Below are 8,726 nucleotides of genomic sequence, written 5' to 3'. Positions count from 1 at the left end.
TTCACCGTGTTCGCCAGGATGGTCTCGATCTCCTGACCTCGTGATCCGCCCGTCTCAGCCTCCAAAGTGCTGGGATTACAGGCTTGAGCCACCACGCCCGGCCAATATGTTAGCATAGCTTTTTTTTTCTTTTTCTTTTTCTTTTTCTTTTTTTTTCGAGAGAGTCTTGCTCTGTCTCCCAGGCTGGAGTGCTGGAGTGCAGCGGCAGGATCTCAGCTCACTGCAAGCTCCGCCTCCCGGGTTTACGCCATTCTCCTGCCTCAGCCTCCCGAGTAACTGGGACCACAGGTGCCTGCCACTACGCCTGGGGAATTTTTTGTGTTTTTTAGTAGAGACGGGGTTTCACTGTGTTAGCCAGGATGGTCTTGATCTCCTGACCTCATGATCCGCCCGCCTCGGCCTCCCAGAGTGCTGGGATTAACAGACGTGAGCCACCACGCCTGGCCGCCTGGCCAGTTTTTAACTTTTGTGTATTTACTATAACTTTTGCTTTGTGGCACGAGACTTACATAAAACACTTTACAGTTACAATAAGATATTTTAAGCTAATAACAATGTGTCTTTTTTGATAACAATATGTCTTTGACAGCATAAAAAAAATATTCTTTTACTTCATCCCCTTATATTTTATGTTTATGCCACAATTTACATCATTTTATGTTGTATATCTCTTAAATATTATAATTATTCTTATTTTTAATAGTTTTATCTTTTAACCTTTATACCAAAAGTATAGGTAATTTATACACCACTATTACAGTATTGGAGCATTCTAAATTTGCATCTGTACTTTTGCCATGGAGTTTTTACTTTCATATGTTTTATATTACTACTTAGTGTCCTTTTCTTTCAGCTTGAATAACTTCCTTTAGCATTTCTTGCAAGACAATTCTAATAGTGATAAATTCTTTCAGCTTTTATTTTCTGGAAAGTCTTTTATCTCTTCATTTCTGAGGAACACCATTGCCAGACAAACTATTCTTGGTTGGCAGTTTTAAATTTATTTAGCAGTTTCTTTCTTTCTTTCTTTCTTTTTTGAGACGGACTCTCTCTCTGTTGCCCAGGTGGGAGTGCAGTGGCGCAGTCTCAGCTTACTGTGAGCGCCGCCTCCTGGGTTCATGCCATTTTCCTGCCTAAGCCTCCTAGGTAGCTGGGACCACAGGCACCCGCCTCCATGACCAGCTAATTTTTTGTATTCTTAGTAGAGACGGGGTTTCACCGTGTTAGCCAGGATGGTCTCAATCTCCTGACCTCGTGATCTGCCTGCCTCAGCCTCCAAAAGTGCTGGGATTATAGGCGTGAGCCACTGCACCCAGCCTATTGAGCACTTTTAATATGTCATCTCACTCTCTCCTGGTCTGTAAGGTTTTTTTGTTGAGAAATCCGCTAACCTTAGTGAAATGTCATCATATGTTATTTGCTTTTGTTTTTTTTTTTCTATTTCTGCTTTTAGGGTCTGCTGTTTGTTTTTGATTTTTGACTAGCTATTTAATGTCATGATGTATAGTTTTGTTTGGATTGAATGTGATTGGAGACTTTTGGCTCCTATACTTGGATATTTGTATTTTTCTGCATATTTGGAAATTTTTCTATATCATTTCTTTATATAATACTTCCAACCTCTTTTTTCTCTCATTTAAAAACACCTATCATTTGAATAATTGTGCTATTGATACTGTCCCACAAATACCATCAGCTTTGTTCATTCTTTTCTCTCCTCTCACTATATATTTTCAAATAACCTGTCTTCAAGTTTACTGGTTCTTTTTCTGCTTGATCAGTTCTGCTGTTGACACCCTTTATTGTATTTTTCATTTCAGTCATTATACTTTTTAGCTCCAGAATTTGTTTGATTTAAAAAAATTATAATTTTACTGTTAAATTTATGATTTTGGCCCCACTTACTGTTTCCTTTTTTAAAAAAGAATATTTCAGGCCAGGTGCGGTGGCTCAAGCCTGTAATCCCAGCACTTTGGGAGGCCAAGATGGGTGGATCGCAAGGTCAGGAGATCGAGACCATCCTGGCTAACATGGTGAAACCCCGTCTCTACTAAAAAATACAAAAAACTAGCCGGGCGAGGTGGCGGGCGCCTGTGGTCCCAGCTGCTCGGGAGGCTGAGGCAGGAGAATGGCATAAACCTGGGAGGCAGAGCTTGCAGTGAGCTGAGATCCGGCCACTACACTCCAGCCTGGGTGACAGAGTAGTACTCCGTCTCAAAAAAACAAAACAAAACAAAACAAAACAGAAAGAATATTTCTTTGTATTTTCTTGAATTTATCTGAACTTTCTTCAAGCAATCATTTTGAATTCTTTGTCAGTCAGGTTCTATATCTTCATTTCTTTGGGGTCAACTGCTGGAAAACTATTGTGGTTTTTTTTTTTTTTTTTTTTTTTGGCTGTGTTATATCTCCTTGGTTTTCAATGTTTCTTGTTGCCATACATTGATGTTTGGCCATTTTTTTTTGAGCAGTCACTTCTTCCAGGCTTGATGGACTTTTTTATTTTGGAAAGACCTTCCCCTATTGGGGGGGCGGTGTGTGAGTGTGCTTGCTGGTTATGATACAGTGGTTCTGGCACCAGTGAGAGCTCTGGCAGCTGACATGGGTGTTGACAGTGATTTCAGGGATCCTCAGAGGTCATCACTCTGGTTGTTCAAAGTGACAATGAGGGTTTTTGGCATCTTTGGTGGTGATGACTGCTTAGGATTTCCTGATCTCTTTTTCTCCCACTGGCAAAGTTGTGGTTGAAGAGATTTTTTCTTAATCTTGTGTCTGGCTTATAGAGCCACTCATGGTGGCAATGGCTCTGGTGTCTGATAAGTGACATCCATAAGGTAGCCATGTTGCTGAGATTTGAATCCAAAGCATGCATGGAGAAATTATAGGTCTTGGATCTGAGGCAGTAATGGTATTGGAACCAGGGGTGTAGGCACTTCCACTACTGTTGTGGTAACAGTATGCAAAGCAGTGATACTTATGAAGCATACAAGGACCTGATAAAAGGAGCACAGGCTTACACAGAGTTAGAGCAGCTCCAGGGTCAGTGCAGGGCCTAGCTCTCTATGAAAGGTGATCTAGTACCTGGGACTTAGGCACCCACAAACCCAGCTACTTTGTTAGTATCATTATATGAGGCACAGGTACTTGTGAAGCAGCCAGGGAGCTGAGAATGGGAGCATAGGCTTTCATAGAATCAGAGTGCTCAGGGGTTAAGGTGGGGCCTAGCTCTCTATGGTGGCAGAGCCAGTGCCCAGACCATGGACATACACAGTAAGAACCTGGTTGTGGGCCCTGGAGTGTGAAAGAGCTTGTTATGACAATGGCTCCAGTGTTTGAGACGTTGGTGGGGTAGTGCAGCCACAGAGCCCGGGTCTGTAGGAGGAGGCATTCATGGGGTGGCTGTGTGTTTATGGTCAGGGTATTTCTGGGATTGAGAGAGGTGATAGCTCTGTTCCTGAAGTGGCTCAACAGAGGTTTCTTCTTGGATGGGGGATGGGAGTGCAGCTGTGTTTCTCTTTCTCGGGTTCTCCAGTGAGAATGGCTCTTTGTTACTTCAGTGGCAAAAGATGCCAGTGTTCACTGAAGAGCCGGCCACTGGGGACCATGGTGGCTCTTGCCATATGACTGATGCCAATAGCCTTTGCCTTTCTTCTTTGTTCCTAGCCATGTCCTGGTGTTGCAAGTGTGCTGAATTCACCAATGATTCTTTCTGTGTAAATATTCTTTGGGTTTTTGCTTCACTGTGTTGCTGCAGATTTTGTAATAGGTCCTTGAGCCCTCTGTGCTATTTTGGTTTGTGGATATCTATCTTCTATCTAATTTTTTTTGCGGACAGATGAAGGCTAATATCTCATATTCCATCGTATTGGTGATATAAATCTCCTGAATTTTGGAAAGTTTAAATTTTACTCACTTAATCTTGCAGTTGAATATAGCTCCCCACTCACTAAATGTGGAAGCTGTTTAATATAGCTATCAACTCATCAAATGTGGAAGCTGATTCAAAGAAAACATAAGTGAACATCTGCACTTCTCCCCTGCTACAATAATTTTTAATTAGGCACATTTCCCCCACTTTCCTTGCCTGTAGGTTTACCTATGTGATTAATTTCCAGATGCAGGAATCATAGAGTTGTGTGAAATATCTGAGCTATGTCCTGGAAGTGAGGGGTACACACCCTTTTCCTTTTTCTTCCACCCTGCTGTTCAGAGTGTGGATATAATGATGAGGCATTTTAAAAATCATGTGGACAAAACATCCAAAAATTATGTGGACAAAACATCCATGGCAGAAAATGAGACAGTAGAAGCCTGCATCACAGATAAATTTGTAAAAGCAGAAATTTCTTAACAGCTTTGAGTTTTATGTAAAAGTAAAATAAACTTCTACCTAGTTTAAGCCCGTATTATTTTGTTGTCACATGGAGGCAATTTTGTACTGAAACACCTTTCTCCCAAAGGCATCATGTAGACTTAGCTGATTCACCCAATACTATTTCTTTTTTTTTTTTTTTTTTTTGAGATGAAGTCTCGCTCTGTCGCCCAGGCTGGAGTGCAGTGGCCGGATCTCAGCTCACTGCAAGCTCCGCCTCCCGGGTTTATGCCATTCTCCTGCCTCAGCCTCCCGAGTAGCTGGGACTACAGGCGCCCGCTACCACGCCCGGCTAGTTTTTTGTATTTTTTAGTAGAAGACGGGGTTTCACCGTGTTAGCCAGGATGGTCTTGATCTCCTGGCCTCGTGATCCGCCCGTCTCGGCCTCCCAAAGTGCTGGGATTACAGGCTTGAGCCACCGCGCCCAGCCAATACTATTTCTTAATGGTAAGATCCCTTCTTTTATGGAATACTACCTTCAAAGTTAATATTTGATGTACTTGATACTTTGGGCTTTAGGAGCTAGCCCCACAATTTCCATCTGTCTTTCCCACACTGTCAGGCCCACATTTACAAGATGAATATCTGCGGGAGACCTTTGCTCTATTATCAATTTGAAGCGTTTCCTGCAAAGTCCACCAAATCTTCAAGGTAAGTATAAAACCTGAGTCTTCATTACCTTTGGACATACTGGGACACATCAACATTTTGTGTATATAATTTTTGAGAGGAAGGTTCATAGCTTTTTTTAAAAGCAGATTTTAGAGCTCATTGACTTAAAACAGATTAGTAATCTCTATGGTGTTTACCGGAGCCACAGATATCAGCAGAACCTATTTATCCTGCTTCCCAGTGCTCATTGTCTGAGTAGAGGTCTCACCCAGAAAGTCAAGAATTGAATATCAGAACACAGGTTATCTGATTTTAATCATTTCTGACATTTGCTATTTATATCAACAAGCCCTACTGAGAGAGAATGAAGTCAAATACTTTATAAAAATGCATTAGGCCAGGCCCTCATCATTTCTCACCTGGTTTACCTTGACACTTTCTAACCGGTCTCTCTGCCTTCATGTCCATCCCTTACTGTCCTGACTCCTCACTTTTGCCAAAGTGAACTTTTGAAAAAGCAAAACCAACATACGTAAGTCAAACTACTCAATAACAAGAAAACAAATAATCCAATTAAAAATGAGCAAAGGACCTGAATAGATGTTTCTCTAAAAGACATCCAAATGTCTAACAGATATATGGAAAAATGCTCAACATCACTAAGCTTCAGGAAATTGCAAATCAAAACTGCAATGAGATATAACCTCACACCTGTTAGAATGACTGTGACAAAAATATGAAACATTAGTGTTCGCAGGGGTGTGGAGAAAAGGGAAAACTTGCCTACTGTTGGTGAAAATGTAAATTAGTAGAGCCATATTGGACAGTAGTATGGAGGTTCCTCAAAACACTAAAATTGAATTACCATATGATTCAGCAATCCCACTATATAACCAAAGGAGAGAAAATATGGATGTGAAAGGAAGATCTGCACTCCCACTTTTATTGCAGTGTTATTCACAATAGTCAAGATATTGAGTCAGCCTAAGTGTTCAACAACAGACGGCTGGATCAAAATGTGTTAAATATGCAATAGAATACTATTCAGCTTTAAAAAAGAAGGAAATTCTGTAATTTGTGACAACATAGAAGAATCTAGAGGACATTATGCTAAGTGAAATAGGCCAGGAACAGAAAGAAAAATATCACATAATTTCATTTACATGTGGATTTGAAGAAGTTGAACTCATAGGAGTAGAGAGTAGAAGGGTTGTTACCAGAGGCTGAAGGGGTAAGGTGGACAGGCAAAGGAGAGATGCTGGACAGAGTTCAAAGTTTCACTTAGGAAGAATAAATTCTGGTAATTTGTTGCACAGCGTGATGACTGTAGTTAATAATAATATATTTTACAAAATTGCTAAAACAGTGTATACTAAATGTTCTCACCACAAAGAAATGATAAATATTTAAGGTGATGAATATGTCAATTAGCTGATTTGATCATTACACTATGTATACATATATTGAAACATTACATGTAGCCCAGAAATATATACAATTATTTGTCAATTAAAATAAAATAAAAGTTTTCCAAAAAAAAAAAGGCAAAACCAAAAATATTCTCAGGCTTATCATTTGATCCTACTTGTCTTTCTACTGTTTCTTATTTCCTTTCACTCTGTGGCCAAGACAGGCTGAGTTTTTCACCTATTAAACATTTCCGCCCTTGCCAGCTGAGAACTTCACTCATCCTCCAAGGGTCAGCCCAGTCTCCATCCTCTTGGGGAAGTCTTTCAGAATATCCACAGACAGACTTAAGATGCATCAGCTTGGCTCCCAAGGTACCTTGTACATATCTTTATTAAAGTTCTAATCATATTTCTGTTTTAGCTCATGTTTGACTCCCCCAAGAGACTCTACTGTCTCCTGTTCATCATTGTACTTTCAGCACATGAATGAATGGAAAGATCACTGAATAGTGAACTACACCTTGGTTGTTTTGCTTCCAGTAAATCAGAATATGTAATAATTTATATGAATTGACTGGATTGCAGTTCCTTTAAGCAATAGGGCACATTTAAGCCTTTTTTTTTCTGCGTGGAAATGAGAAAATGATTGTCATTTATTCCAAAGGTGCTTATAATTAATTGAGGAGCTGGTGACAAGTTTTAAGCACACGAATGAAGGAAATCAGTTATGTTTTTTGGAAAGATTATCTGACAGTACTGTTCAGTTTGAATCACGCCAGCCCTTACGTCAGCTGGTGCCTCTTCAATCTGGTATATATTTTTCTCTGGCCAGTGGGCTGCCACCACAGCTTCATCGCTGTTCTGTAGATTTCTATTTTTGAACATGTCAGATTTAGCAAACAATTAGACATTGCCCCAAACATCCCTACGCTGTCTTCACCTGGAATACCTTTTTCTGTACTTGGCTCTTATATGCTTCAGGTTTGTTTCACCTGTTAACTTCTTGGGAAAGATTTCTTGGACTTCTATATGGATAATTCCTCATTCTTGAGGTCTGTTGCTTCCCTTTACCGTGCTGTATCATGCACATTTCTTGCTTACCTATCTACTTGTGGGATTTTAATCCAATTGATGGAAAGAAATTCATTCCATGGTCTTCCAAGTCTGAGCCTAATGTTCCAAGTGGGTTTAAGTGGGTTTCTGAGCTTAGTGTCCCAAGTAGGTTTAAGTGTCTTAAGTGGGTTTTGTAAGTAATCTAATGAATGAATGAATGTGGAGAGATTAGATGTAAGGCCACTGGACAGTAGGCAGTCTGGATGCTAAATAATTAGGGCTTGACTTTGGAGGCAATGAAAATAGATGGATTGGAGGATGTGTTACAAAAGTAGGCCTTGACTGGATGTCACGAGTAAAGCAGAAGAGAACATCAAAAGTGATGGAAGCTGTTGGCTTGGTTCAGAAGACTGCATGTGCTAGGAGCAAAAATACAAGGGGCAGGGGGGATAATTTTAGGTAGAAACAGTGATTCTATAAAAGTTGAATTTAACAAAGGACTTAGTACTGTAAGCATTTAAGATAGCTTTGACTATTTTCTACTATTGGAAGTTTCTTTTGTTTGTGGAACCTAAATTTCCAATATGTAATTTAAACTCAGTTTGATACAAAATTTTCTTCCTTTTAAATTTTATACTCCTGAATAAATGTATTTGTTTTAAAGGGAGATATAAATATTTGAAAAGAGTAAATAATTGAAAAATTAAAATATGAATAATTTACAAACTGTCAGCTATTTTTTTTATTACTAAATTATGTGTTCATTGAATGCTGATTATATTTAAATATCTCCTTCAGTGTTGCTAAGGGAAATATACTTTCTTAGCTGACTTTTGTGTATAGACTCTATTTTTGTGTATGTTGTTCCCAGTTTATTTTTTAAAGAATGATAACTATTATTTTCACAAACATGTTCATTTCTGAATAAAATGCAAAATGGGACATTCAAAAGAAAAAAAATTGCCTAAAATTCCACTGCCCTGATTTTAACATTTATAAACACAATTCTAGATATTTCTTTATTAATATACATACAGAGTACATATAGATGGGGGGAGAGAGAGGAAAATAACATAATTATCAAGATTGGGATTATAAGGCACATGCTATTTTTATTGAACATATTAAACATAATCCTTCTTTTATTTAGCAGAGATAAATTTTCAGTGGAATTAAAAGAATCAGTGATCTCATAATTCTCACAGTTGCTTAGACTAAGTTTTACATTTAAATGAATTTTTTTTTTTTTTTTTTTTTTTTTTTTTTTTTTTTTTTTTTTT

Source organism: Rhinopithecus bieti, unplaced genomic scaffold (assembly GCF_001698545.2).
Source record: "Rhinopithecus bieti isolate Rb0 unplaced genomic scaffold, ASM169854v2 scaffold_22039, whole genome shotgun sequence".
NCBI lineage: Eukaryota > Metazoa > Chordata > Mammalia > Primates > Cercopithecidae > Rhinopithecus > Rhinopithecus bieti.
Note: the sequence above shows the minus strand (reverse complement) of the source record.